The sequence below is a fragment of the Triticum aestivum genome, chromosome 2B (genome assembly GCF_018294505.1).
Source record: "Triticum aestivum cultivar Chinese Spring chromosome 2B, IWGSC CS RefSeq v2.1, whole genome shotgun sequence".
Taxonomy (NCBI): domain Eukaryota; kingdom Viridiplantae; phylum Streptophyta; class Magnoliopsida; order Poales; family Poaceae; genus Triticum; species Triticum aestivum.
The window spans coordinates 81,836,858-81,852,527 of record NC_057798.1 but is presented as its reverse complement, the minus strand read 5'-3'; positions in this window follow the sequence as shown (position 1 = coordinate 81,852,527).

Sequence of the window (15,670 nt, the reverse complement as noted above, 5' to 3'; positions counted from 1 at the left end):
CGGGCATGGAGAGAGATGGCCACAAAGCCTGGACGACGCCTTGCATCGCCTGTCGAACTCGTTCGTGTAGTTGCGATAGCTTGGGAAGAAGGTCACCTGTAGAACCGGGCATTTCCTCCACAGGCTGACCTGTCAGCATATCTACAGACATAACTCTGTCAATCGACTTCCTCGCCGAACTCTTTTTCGAAGATTCGTTCAAGCACTTACTAAAAATGTCGCGTCGAAGTCGCTGATTTTCCTTTACGGAATCCGACAGCTGAGCACGAACATCCTTTAGTTCCTCGCCCAGCTGGGTGTTGGCATCTTGAAGCTTGTTCTTCTCTTGCCTCACCCTCGTAAGCACGCTCTCGCTGGCCTTTAACTGGCGCAAGAGTTGTTGCTTGTCCGGATCCACTCCGGCCCCATCTGCACTGTTATTGTCAGAATTGCACACATGCCGCACTTCACAACATACTTATCTTTCGAAGCATATATTACCTGAGGGGGTCCCCTTGGCATTCTCTGTAGAGGCTAGTGCGGCCTCAAGTTGGGCCTTGCACTCTTCCAGCTCCTGGGACAGTTGTGTATTCTTTTTTGTAAGATCATGCATAACAAATTATCCTTAAATCAGTTATTTTAACTGTTTCAAGTCTCGGGGGATACTGACATATATAACCATCAGATTTACTCACCCGTACGTCACTGCTCTGTGGCTCTGGCTAGACCATTTTGAGCGGCACGGAGGTACGCATCTCCCATATTAAAGGCGCCCAATGCCTCTTGGGAAAAACATGTGTCACGAAGAACAGTCCGGCGACGCCTATGGTTCATGGCACTCTCCACCTCTGAATTGGTGGCAGATAGCCCGTCCGTATCCTTTGTCAGAGGAACGTCCGGTGCGCGCCCCGTGTTCGCCTCTGCTTCCGGACCCGGCCTTGAAGCCTGGCCGGTGGACATAGTCCGGCGGGTGCTCCTCTTCCTGAAGAGAGCGTGAGCGTTAGTATGCCTTGAGGGCATAAACCCTGGGCATTAAAGTTGCACGCCGTACCGTTGTGCCGGCGTCTCGATCCGGCCCGCACTTCTTTTTAGCCCGCTCGGCCTCGATGGCCCTTGTTGGCCCGCCACCGCGGGCTCGGCCCTCCGCCTCTAGGACTTCCCCTGCAAAAAACGCCATTGTTATACGACGATCAAAAATAAGCACGGATGGATCCTCTTGAAAGTACTGGGACTTCGGTCTCGGTTACCTTTGAGGCTGGGAGTAGCCCGGGATAATCGGCAGTAATGGCCACTAAGGTGTTGTCCTTACTCATTTGATGAAACACCCCGTCAATCAGCCCCACGCATAAGTCCGGGTCCTCTTGGGAGTCCAGGTCGAGGGACCGTTCTGGGTCCTCGGGTTGTGGAGGAGGGCTGTTTATCTCCTTTACAGTCTGGAGAAGCTCCTGCGTTAAATTTGCTAGACTAAGTACTTGACTATGGGAATTTGAAAACGGATAGACAAGTGGAAGTGTTCGCTTACCCAGCTTGGAGGATTGTACATAGAGAATCCGCCCCGTGGGTTGACACGGAGGAATTCCTCCTCTTCTCCCTTGAACAAAGCGGATAAGATCTTTGTTAGAGTGGCAGCTGAATTCGGCCCCTTGCGGCCGCATCGGGTGGCGTCGTCCTCCCCGTTGAAATCCCACATGGGGTGGCCTCTGTACTGAAGCGGCTGCACCCCCCGCGTAATGCATGTGGCCATGACTTCGATCATGGTCAGTCCGGAATGAGCTAACAACCTTATCCGGCTCATCAGGTAAAGGACGTCCTTGTCAGCTTCCCTCTGAGGGCTCTGTGGACGCCATCTCAGGTGTTTCTTTAAGGGGGCATTATTGAACTCAGGGAGGCCGATCCGCACAGGGTCCGGCAGGGGGACATCGTCTATATAAAACCATTCTGAAGGCCAGTCCTCGGACGCCTTCTTTGGGGTTCCGGATAGATATCCGGTCCCGGCGATGCGCCATAGTTCGGCTCCGCCCACTTGATAAATCGACCCCTCCTGAGAGCAGGGCACGAGGCAGAACAACTTCTTCCATAGTGCGAAATGGGCCTCGACGCCCAAAAACAGCTCACAAAGGACCACGAAGCCCGCAATATGCAGTATGGAGGCAGGCGTGAAATGGTGTAGCTGGAGGCCATAGAACTCCAATAACCCCCGAACAAATGGATGAATTGGAAATCCGAGCCCTCTTATCAAATAAGGGACGAAGCTTACCCGCTCTCCTTTGGAGGGATTGGGGACGCTCTCCGCCTGTTCTCCGCCACTATAGGTAGCAAGCCCGGCTCGAACTGGGACCATGTATGCTGGGGGGAGGAGCCCCTTGGTTTGAAGCACTACTAGCTCGCTGTGCGGGACGGAACACCTATCCCAATCTCCGGGCCAAGGGCTGGAGGGGAGAGAGGAGGAGCTGCATTGACCAGCCATGGTAGAATGGATCTTTGTGGAATGCGCTCTGATGGATGCTCGCGGAGGGAAGATGGTGTGATTTTGGATCTAAAATCCCCTCTCTTTTATAGGCGGCCCCTTTGTGCAGGGTGCAGCTAAGGGGGTAAATGACAAAAAAGAACCCTGTCTTTTCACATTCTTTTGACACGTGGAAAATGGCCATTATTGGGCGCGGAAGCCGAGGAGCGTGACATTCATCAGAAGCTGGACACTATTCGACAGGTATATGGGATTTGGAGAAGAACCCGCCTTGCAATGCCGAAGACAAACCTGCGCGCCGGACTCATCGTCATTGAAGCCTGGTTCGGGGGCTACTCAGGGAGTCCTGGATTAGGGGGTGTCCGGATGGCCGAACTATGACCTTTGGCCGGACTCCCGGACTATGAAGATACAAGATTGAAGACTTCGTCCCATGTCCGGATAGGACTTTCCTTAGCGTGGAAGGCAAGCTTGGCGATACGATATGAAGATCTCCTCCCATTGTAACCGACTCTGTGTAACCCTAGCCCTCTCCGGTGTCTATATAAACCGGAGAGTTTTAGTCCGTAGGACGAACAACAATCATACCATAGGCTAGCTTCTAGGGTTTAGCCTCTCTGATGTCGTGGTAGATCAACTCTTGTACTACCCATATCATCAATATTAATCAATCGGGAGTAGGGTTTTACCTCCATCGAGAGGGCCCGAACCTGGGTAAAAACATCGTGTCCCCTGTCTCCTATTACCATCCGCCTAGACGCACAGTTCGGGACCCCCTACCCGAGATCCGTCGGTTTTGACACCGACAGGTGTCCTTTTCAAAGAACATTCAAAGATTCTAAGATATTTAGCTCACACCGCAACTTGCTAAATATCTTCTCATCCAAGGGTGTCGGGTATATATCCCGTGGTGTGACCCGGCCGGAGATATGACCCGGCTGGGACTTGATGTTTCATTGGTAACCCGGCAGATTGTAAGCCGGCGGATACAGTCAAGCATTTTAAGACAGCAGACACAGTCAAGCATTGTAAGTCGACGGACACAATCAAGCATTGTAAGCCGGCGGACACAGTCAAGCATTGTAAACCGGTAGACACAGTCAAGCATTGTAAGCCGGCAGACACAGTTAAGCATTGTAAGACAGCAGACAGTTAAGCCGGCAGACAGTTAAGCCAGATAGTTAAGCCAGATGGTAAGCTAGATGGTAAGCCAGGTTGTAAGTCAGATTGTAAGCCGGATTGTAAGCCGGCCTACGTTAAGAAGCCCAAGACGTTAAGAAGCCCAAGATGTTAAGAAGCCCATGCTGAGAAGCCCATGGTAAGACGTCAAAATAGGTTAAGTCCTAATCCGAGTTTGACTCTACATGTAACCCGCCCCTTCAACTTATATAAGGAGGGCGGGGCACCCCAAGAGGGGAGAGAAAGAAATAATCGTTAAGGCTAGCCACAACTAGAGGACAGCCAGATTTATGATGTCTCCCTCATGAGCATAATGAGACCTAGCCACAAACATCATGTAAGGTTATTACCGGATGAGGTTTCTCGGGGCCCGAAGCTGTCTAAATCCTTGTCTTGTGTGTTGCATCTCTCGTCTTGATCAACCACTCTCAAGCTACCACATAGATGTGTTGGCCTCATAACTAAGTCCTCATACTAGGACATCTGTCGTGACGTTTCCACAATAGTTGGCGCCCACCATGGGGCTTGCGCACGGTGGTGATGAGTTCTTGGAGGGATCTTTTCTCAGGGATCGAGAAGTTCATCATTTTCCGGATGAAGAGAAACCGGTTCAGAAGGATTTGCATCAGTTTCAAGTCCATCAGTCCAAAGTTCAAGATCTACGAGATTTAAGGTTCAAAGGAATTAGGGGTGCGCCTGTGCGCTACCTTAAACCGCCGAGGTTAACAGGAAAGAAGTTACAAGTCGCCCACACCATCTTCTTCTATGACCTATTTTGCCCTTGGTGTGTCAAGTTTTCATCAATAACTCACCAAAGCCGGCCGCCGTTTTGTTTTGGTCCGTGCGCCACGGCCATCCGTATTTTTTCAATCAAAGATCGATTTCTACTACAAGATGTTCACATCGCTTCAAGTACTAGTAATTCAACTAGTACTCGTCACGTCAAGCTACAATATTTGTTACCCACTGCTATGTGTACGGGTAAGGCAACAACAGCGGTCAAATCCTGCAGAAGGGAGTGCTACGTCTTAAGCTAGCGTTGGTTTTCCCCGAAGAGGAGAGGGTGATGCAGCAAAGTGTAGCGTAAGTATTTCCTTAGTTTTGAGAACCAAGGTATCAATCCAGTAGGAGGCTCCTCAAAAGTCCCACGCACCTACACAAACAAACTGAGAACTCGCAACCAACGCAATAAAGGGGTTGTCAATCCCTTCACGGTCACTTACGAAAGTGAGATCTGATAGAGATAGTGTGATAAGATAAATATATTTTTGGTATTTTATAATATAGATGCAGAAAATAAAGATCCAAATAAAAGTAAATTGAAAGCAAATATGATAATAGATAGACTCGGAGGCCATAGGTTTCACTAGAGGCTTCTCTCGAGATAGCATAAGTATTACGGTGGGTGAACAAATTACTGTCGAGCAATTGATAGAAAAGCGAATAATTATGACGCTATCTAGGCATGATCATGTATATAGGCATCACGTCCATAACAAGTAGACCGACTCCTGCCTGCATCTACTACTATTACTCCACACATCGACTGACTGATGCCTGCATCTAGAGTATTAAGTTCATAAGAACAGAGTAACGCCTTAAGCAAGATGACATGATGTAGAGGGATAAACACATGCAATATGATATAAACCCCATCTTGTTATCCTCGATGGCAACAATACAATACGTGTCTTGCAACCCTTTCTGTCACTGGGTAAGATCACCGCAAGATTGAACCCAAAGCTAAACACTTCTCCCATGGCAAGAAAGATCAATATAGTAGGCCAAACCAAACTGATAATTCGAAGAGACTTGCAAAGATAACTCAATCATACATAAAAGAATTCAGAGAAGATTCCAATATTATTCATAGATAAACTTGATCATAAACCCACAATTCATCGGATCTCAACAAACACACCGCAAAAAGAGATTACATCGAATAGATCTCCACAAGAGAGGGGGAGAACATTGTATTGAGATCCAAAAAGAGAGAATAAGCCATCTAGCTAATAACTATGGACACGTAGGTCTGTGGTAAACTACTCACAACTCATCGGAGAGGCTATGGTGTTGATGTAGAAGCCCTCCGTGATTGATTCCCCCTCTGACAGAGTGCCGGCAAAGGCTCCAAGATGGGATCTCGCGGATACAGAAGGTTACAACGGTGAAAAATGTGTTTCGTGGTGCTCCTGGATGTTTTCGGGGTCCGTGGATATATATAGGAGGAAGAAGTACGTAGGTGGACGCCCGAGGGGCCCACGAGATAGGGGGCGCGCCCTAAAGGAGGGGCGCGCCCTCCTATCTCATGGGGCCCTCAGAGCTTTCTTGACTTGCACTCCAGGCTCTCCGGATCAGATTTGTCCCAAAAATAACGCTCGCGAAGGTTTCATTCCATTTGGACTCCGTTTGATATTCCTTTTCTTCGAAATACTGAAATAGGCAAAAAAACAGCAATATGGGCTGGGCCTCCGGTTAGTAGGTTAGTCCCGAAATGGTATAAATGTGTAGAATAAAGCCCATAAACATCCAAAAGGGGTAATATAATAGCATGGAACAATCAAAAATTATAGATACGTTGGAGACGTATCAAGCATCCCCAAGCTTAATTCATGCTCGTCCTTGAGTAGGTAAATGATAAAAATAGAATTTTTGATGTGGAATGCTACCTAGCATAATTCATAATGTAATTTTCTTTCATTGTGGCATGAATGTTCAGATCCAAATGAATACAAAATATAAGTTCATAAAGACATAAGAAATAGTAATACTTCAAGCATACTAATCAAGGTAATCATGTCTTCTCAAAATAACATGGCTAAAGAAAGTTATCCCTACAAAATCATATAGTTTGGCTCTTGCTCTATCTTCATCACACAAAGTATTTAATCATGCACAACCCTGATGACAAGCCAAGCAATTGTTTCATACTTTAATAATATCAAACTCTTTCAACTTTCACGCAATACATGAGCGTGAGCCATCGACATAGCACTATATGTGGAATAGAATGGTGGTTGTGGAGAAGACAAAAAGGAAAAGATAGTCTCACATCAACTAGGCGTATCAACGGACTATGGATATGCCCATTAATAGATATCAATGTGAGTGGGTAGGGATTGCCATGCAACGGATGCACTAGAGCTATAAATATATGAATGCTCAACAAAAGAAACTAAGTGGGTGTGCATCCAACTCGCTTGCTCACGAAGACCTAGGGCACTTTTGAGGAAGCCCATCATTGGAATATACAAGCCAAGTTCTATAATGAAAAATTCCCACTAGTATATGAAAGTGACAACATATGAGACTCTCTATCATGAAGATCATGGTGCTATTTTGAAGCACAAGTGTGGAAAAGGAGATAGTAGCATTGTCCCTTCTCTCTTTTTCTCTCATTTTATTTTTTTCCTTTTTCTTTTTCTCTTCTTTTTTTCTTTCTTTGGCCTTTTCCTTTTTTTGGCCTCTTTTTTTTCTTTTTCTCTTTCCCCCCTTTTTTTGTAAAGTCTGAAGTCTCATCCCGACTTGTGGGGGAATCATAGCCTTCATCATCCTTTCCTCATGAGGAAAATGCTCTAATAATGAAGATCATCACACTTTTATGGATTTACAACTCAAAGCTAGAACAAAATATGACTCTATATGAATGCCTCCGGCAGTGTACCGGGATATGCAATGACTCAAGAGCGACATGTATGAAAATTATGAAGGTGGCCTTGCCACAAATACGATATCAACTACATGATCATGCAAAGAGCAATATGACAAAAGTAATGTGTGTCATATGAACGGAACGGTGGAAAGTTGCATGGCAATATATCTCGGAATGGCTATGGAAATGCCATAATAGGTAGGTATGGTGGCTGTCTTAAGGAAGGAGTATGGTGGGTGTATGGTACCGGCGAAAATTGCGCGGCACAAGAGAGGCTAGCACTGGTGGAAGGGTGAAAGGGTGCGTATAATCCATGGACTCAACATTAATAAAAAGAACTCATATACTTGTTGCAAAAATTTAGAAGTCATCAAAAATCAAAGCACTACGCGCATGCTCCTAGGGGGATAGATTGGTAGGAAAAGACCATCGCTCGTCCCCGACCGCCACTCATAAGGAAGACAATCAATAAATAAAATAGTGCTCCAACTTCATCACAAAGCGGTTCACCATACGTGCATGCTACGGGAATCACAAACTTCAACACAAGCATTCTTTAAATTCATAATCACCCAACTAGCATAACTTTAATATCACTACCTCCATATCTCAAAACAATTATCAAGTATCAAGTTGATCATAGCATCCAATTCACTTCTTATGATAGTTTTTATTATACCCAACTTGGATGCTCATCATTCTAGGACCAACTTTGTAACAATAGAAAATATCATGCTGTTCTAAAAGACTCTCAAAATGATATAAGTGAAGCATGAGAGACTAGCAATTTCTTCAAAATTAAGACACCATCGCCGTGCTCTAAAAGATATAAGTGAAGCACTAGAGCAAAAACTATCAACCTCAAAAGATATAAGTGAAGCACATAGAGTATTCTAGCAAATTCTAATCAAATAGGCTTCTCCCAAAAGGTGTGTACAGCAAGGATGATTGTGGTAAACTAAAAAGCAAAGACTAATATAATACACGACACTCCAAGCAAAACACATATCATGTGGCGAATAAAAATGTAGCTCCAAGTAAAGTTACCAATGAACGAAGACGAAAGAGGGGATGCCTTCCCGGGGCATCCCCAAGCTTAGGCTTTTGGATACTCTTGAATATCTTGGGGTGCCATGGGTATCCCCAAGCTTAGGCTCTTGCCACCCTTTATTCCATAGTCCATAAAGGCTTTACCCAAAACTTGAAAACTTCACAACACAAAACTCAACAGGAAATCTTATAAGCTCCGTTAGTGAAAGAAAAGAAAACCACCACATAAGGTACTGCAATGAAGTATTCTTTATTTATTTAAACCTACTGTATTCCAACTTCCTTATGGTTCATAAACTAATTTACTAGCCATAGATGCATTGAAATAAGCAAACAACACACGAAAAACAGAATCTGTCAAAAACAGAACAGTCTGTAGCAATCTGTAACTAACGCAAACTTCTGGAACTCTAAAAATCCTACAAAAATAGGAAGTACTGGAAAATTTGTCTATTGATCAGCGGCAGAAAGAATCAATGCAAAATCAGGTTTCTGTGATTTACTGATTTTTTTCTCGTGAGTGCAAAGTTTCTGTTTTTCAGCAGAATCAAATCAACTATCATCGTAGGTTATCCTATAGGTTCTACTTGGCACAAACACTAATTAAAAGATAAAAACACATCTAAACCGAGAGTAGATTCAAGATTTATTCCTAAACAGGAGCAAAAACAAAAAACATAAAGAAAAATTGGGTTGCCTCCCAACTAGCGCTATCGTTTAACGCCCCTAGCTAGGCATAAAAGCAAGGATAGATCTAACTAGTCCCATCTTTGGCACTATATTCCTCAATAGAGCACTTATAATCTTTAGGAGGTTCTCCCCTTTCAGCAATGATTAAACCTTTGGGCAAAAATTCAAGAAATTGGGTTGTAGCAAAAGGTTCCTTAACGATAGAAAGACAATTGGGATGAACACTTATGGATTTGAGGTCCGCGTCTTCCTTACTAGAGGTTTCACCCTTATTTTTAGGTGAAAGGACCACGATGTCGCCTAGAGGGGGGTGAATAGGCGTTTTAAAATCTTTTACGGATTTGGCTATATCCTAATGCGGAAATAAACTAAGCGGATACTTTTCAAGCACAAATCCTAAATATACTAGGCTCACTAAGTGCACCAACAACTTAGCATAAACAAGATGAGAACAACAGGATATGAGTAAGCACAAGTAAGTCACACAAACTTACTCAGTGTATATCACGAGGTATGGAAATGAATAATACACACAACCACAAGTAAGCAATACAAGCTTACACAAATTGTATCACAATATATGGAATTTAATGATACAAGCAAACTCAAGTAAGTTACACAAACTTACTTGAGCAATATCACAATATATGGAAGTTCATAACACAAGTTAGCAATTCACACTAATCACAATGTATATCAATAGTAGCAAGTATGAATTGCGGAATATGAAGTGTAGGCCTAAATAATCTCTACAAGGAAATGGCCAACACAATATAATCAACCACCACAATATAATGAGGACAACAAGATATAGTGAATGCACGGTCAAATGACCAAAGTCAACCACAAGTAAGGAGTTAGGGTTAGGGATAACCAAAGTCACGGAGACGAGGATGTATCCCGATGTTCACTTCCTTGGAGGGAAGCTAGTCACCGTTAGAGAGGTGGATGTTACCACAAAGGCACACCAACGCCACGAAGGCTCACCCTATTCTCCTTGAGATATCACCACGAAGGCAATTCTCAACCACTAGTGGTAGACCTTGAGGCGGCCTCCAAACCTTCACAAACTTTCCGGGGGACAAATCACAAGTTGATTCCTCACCGGAGCACTCCTACCGCCTAGGAGTCTCCAACCTCCAAGAGTAACAAGATCAAGGGGGAAATGCTCAAGACTTGCTCAAATCACGAATTGCTTTGGTCACAAGAGGGAGAGGGAGAGGATCTATCTTTTGATTGGAACAACTCTCAAGAACACTCACTAATCTCTCCGGGATCTAAGATTTGGTGTAGGAGAAGTGAGAGGGAGCCACTTGTGTTCTTGGGACGATTTGGGATGAAGTGCTCAATCCTCCCCCGGAGTGGGAGAGGGATATTTATACCCCCCCCCAAAAAAAATAGAGCCGTTTCCCGCAGTTGTTGACCTGCCCGGATGATCTGGACGCATACGATGATCCGGGCAATGCCCCGATGATCCAGGAAGGTCAATATACAATGTGGTGAAGTAGATACCCGGATGTCCGGGGACATAGCCGGATGATCCGGGCAATTCCCGAATGATCCGGGTGGGTAGCCGGATGATCTGGCTAGCGGAATAAGCTTCTGTGATGAATTTTACGAATAACCCGGATGATCCGAGCAGGAACCCGGATGATCCGGGCAAATCCCGGATGATATGGGAGAGGACCCGGATGATCCGACCAAACCAAACTGTTGCAGCCTAGAAACTGAAACAGGCACAACTTTTACATCCGGACTCCGATTTTGATGATCTTGGGCTCGTTTTGAAGCTATGAAAAAAACCCAGGTCCTCACATAGAGAACCACCCAAGATTAACCAAAATGGAGGATGCAAAATATGCAAAGGTTTTATCATGTATTTGGGTAACCTATTTGGCTTTGGATTTTCTTTGGTATATAGGATATGAGTGGAATTGTGTAGAGAAGATGTTGACTTGAGCAAATCTATCACGAACCCCTTTGATCCCCTCTTAATAGTGCGGGATCCCTATAACTCAAGAATCATAAAAGGTCTACACTACATAGCTATCAAGAATCCATTCTTGAGTGTATGTGTTCCTTCAGTGTTCATCACTCCACAACACTAACGTCGAAGGAACTAATACCTTTGACTCGAGCCTTTCACTTGAGCTTGAAGTTGAAGTTTCTTCTTGGATCAAGTTGAATGGCAAGACATTGGTGAAGTCTTCAAGTATCTCCCCCATACACAATGTGGGAAGCTTTGCTTTGTATTTATCTTCATGTGTCCATCGTGTGATCATCCACAAGCTTCAAGCATGTAATCCTTCGGGATAGTTATCTTGAACTTGCCCTTGTCAACCATGATCATCAACACTTGATGTCATCCTCTCATAGACACTTGAAATCTCTCTCTCGATGCGAGCCCATGAGAATCTCCTCTCAAAAACATAGGCAACACATAGTATGGGTTAGTACACAAAGCGCAATTGACAAATTCTTACCATACCACAAGATCTCACGTGGCACATGATTTGCGCTTGTGTGTTGACCATCTTTGAATTCAATCTTCGATCTTCATCTTGGTCAACCTTAATCTTTGCTCCATGATTAATCTTGATGCACAACTACATGTATATGGCATTCATTCCGAATCCATTCAATATCCTTCTTGCATCACCCATGGAACAAACCTTCCTATATAACTTGATGTCATTGTTTCTTCATAGGAATTGTCATTCATTATCAAATCTCAATGCATATATAGATGTTGATGGATTTCATCCACCAATTCATCCAATATTCTTCATGCATTGCAAATGGAACTTTCCTTCAAATGTATATCTCAGTGCAAGCATTAGTCCATTAGGATTGCCATTTAATTACCAAAACCACACATGGGGACTACATGTACTTTCAATCTCCCCCATTTTGGTAATTGATGACAATCTCAACAAGAGGGTTTATATAATAAATTTTTCAACAAGCATGAAATTTATCCAAGGATAAATTGTATACTTGGGATGGTTGTAGTGTCATCAATACACTACACAAGCATTTGATGATAGTACACCCATAGTATATAGAGCAAACTCCCCCATAATATATGAATTTGTGAATGAACTTTGAATGTCATTGCGTATATTGGTTGACATAAACTAGGAGAAGATTTCTCTATATACAAGACTCATCCATGCAATAAGAATATATAACAAGGGTAGATATGCATGAGTGACAACAAGAACTAGAAAAGATATTTATCTTAAACCCTCTAAACTTCTCCCCCATTGGCAACAAATGCCAAAATGGAAGACAAAACATCTAGCAGACCAACATAGTATGAGTTCCTCCTTGATGTGTGCATATAACAAAATGTGAGTGAAAACAAATGCACATATTCAATGATGAACAATTAAAGGAGCTCGAAATCTATAGAATGCAACCAGATACGAAGATATGAACTTTTTCATGTATAAAAATTTCTAAGTGGCCTATAATAATCATGATATGTATCCACAAAGAAACTCGTATACACAAAAAGAAAGGTTGCAATTGATAAGAACATGATATCCACAAGTGAATCCACTATTATACAACTTGAGCCTAGTCATAATAGCAAGGCACATGGCACAAAGCACATGGCACAAATTGATCTCATTTGCATAACACAAAGTGAAGCAAGAAATCAAAAGATCCGATGAGCCAAAAGAATAAAAGAATATTACGATTTGGGTAAAGGAGTGTTCTAAGGAAAATAGAGAAGCTCCCCATGATTTGTGCACAATTGATTTTTTTTTATTTGGATACAAGTGCACAAAATAGGATCATCACTCCCCCAAAATCAATAGGAACACACAACAATTGCAAGCAAACATAGATAAGAAAAGAAGCCTAGCATTTGCAACAAACATATGGTTGAGCAACATGTACATGAGGTAACCTAAGAATAGGCACAACCAAAATGATGTGTGTGAGACACGTCAAAGCACTTGAGAAGACTAGTATAAGGATGAGAATTAAGCATCAACATAGCCTTGAGTAAATGAGATACAAGGTGCAAGACATGTCCTTCCCACACACAAGAAGTTAAGAAGGTCACACACACATCAAGAAAATGGGTTCACAAGCTCACTAATAGCAAACTAAAAATCAAAGCTTGTGACAACCCATGATGAAGATAGGAAATAATAGGCTTGTCAAGACAAGCATGAGGACAACAATCTTCACCAAACATGAGTGCACTAAGATGGAAAGAGGTAAGACATGCACTCATTCAACAAATGCTTCCATGGAGCCACCAAAAAGATATAAAAAGTGAATGAAATGGTGGACATGAAAGAATAGGGATATCAACTAGAGATGTAACTTCTCTCACGTGTATAAGATACTAGGTAGATGATATCCACCAAGAAGGATGTACACATAAAATAGTTACAAAAGGAAGGAATAAGATATCAAAACGGGAGTCATAAAATATACCAATGAGATCTTTGCTTGAAAGCATGGCACATGGCTTAATATAATCTTATTGTATATTAATGAACTCCAAACACACAACCATCAAAGACATCACAACTAGCAACAAGAGATCATTGTTGGGATGCTTTGAGAAAGGAAACAAGTATCACAGGAACGAGTCAAGAAATTCATGCCATGATGCTACCTACACAAGGTTGAATGCAAGAAGTGTATGCATGAAGTAGATACTTGTTACCGTGATAGCATTGGAATGATGTAGTAGGTAATGGTTCGAGCTTGGCTCTAATTTCCTCATAGTGCCACCACTTTCATGAATAAGCCAAGCACCCAATGCTTCTCAAATGTACCTAAAACAATTTAAGTACAATATGGTCCCCAAACTTATTGGGTCCAAAGTAGTTAGCATAACTACAAAACATAGGGGTATCATCACTTAAATATGTGCATATCGATATGAATTTGAATATCATGCACATCTTAGCTATTAAGAATTTGATGGATTTACCATATATATATTGGATCAAATAAAGCAAACAAGGCATGCGAATTTACACATAGTAAATACACATGCACAAGCCTCCCAAAATCCAGGGAGATACAAATTGGACAAATGAACACATAACCGTTAATACTTCCAATAACATCACTAGTCATTCATGTTGTCCAAAATGGCTCAAAGTGAAAAATCAACATATGATAGCACACAAAGTTCAACATATGAACCAAGGAAAAACAATGAGCATATAAGATATGCATTGCACACATACTCATGGGAATATCTCACTCAAGTAGATATAGGACACTATAAACAATGAGATAACAAACTACCATAACTCCATACAAACTAATAAGATGAACTCGAACAAAATGGTGTTTCAATTTGACATTTGGTGTAGAAACCAAATAAGTACATGATCATCTATACTAACACAAGCATAACATGAGAGTTTAGAAATAAACACAATGCTTGGATAGCATATTATTAACATTCCAATTAGATAGATCATCATGCAAAGCAACAATTAGAATGGATCTATTCAAATGATTTTCCAAATACGATTTTTTTAAGATAACCATGGGCAAAACCGCACAAGAATACCATACTCAAACAAAGCATTGCATGCCACAGAGATATAAGATAATCTCAAATATAAATTCTAAGTGGCAAACTGGCAAACCTCTATTGTTAATGTTCACACGAGAAGTGATATGTACAAAGTATATCACTCCCCCATAATGTGATAATCCATGTATTATCCATAAGAGGCAAATGAAACCCAACTAAGGATAATTAATGGATGAGGATTTGAGTTTCAAATGAACTTTACATACCACATAGTAACTAGATAATATTGCACTAACAATACTAGGTGGTATCCTACATATATACATATTTAAGGTTTGTGATATGCGTAAATCATAGCACTCCCCCATAATGTGATGATCCATTAATATCTCAAAAACACCAATGAAGATTCAACTAATGAAGCAATAAAGGCTTGAAACCACACACGCACAAATATATGAAGTGCATTGTGACCTACACATGCTAGATAACACAAATCAAGCATACTAGGAAGCACAACTCTAAAAGCACATGCTAGGTACAAAACCTAAACATGCAAGGGACACAGTAACTTTCAATGTAAACAATGCAAGTACAAGTTACCGCAAAGAGGAGCATTGGATTGATAGATATGATGATAATCCACTTGACTTGGCGTTAACCATAACATATGGTGAAAATAGTTTTTCTTCATGAAGTAGCCAAGTCTCCAATGCCCTCCACACACCCATTGATCAAGTTTGTGCTTGATGGTCCCCAACCAAGTTGGGTCCTAAGAAGTTAGTAACAATAGGCTTGGCAACCCAAATGGTCTTGTCCACTTTCAAACTTCTCTGGGAACCCACAAACTTGGCAAACACATTGCCAACAATATCCTTCTTTAGCGAATAATGATTATTGACTATAGGAGGCTTAGATATGTTACCGTTGGAACAAGATGAAGCTATGTGTCCCTTCTTACGGCAAATATAGCAACATGTGCTCCCCTTTCTCTTCTTCTTTACCTTTTCAACTTGGAGAGCATTATCTTGGTTAGGCATGGGAAGAGGCCTTTCATTATCTTGATATTGAACTTGAGGCCACTTCCCTTGATGCTCCACACTTGAAGCCTTCTTCTTCAATGGACAAG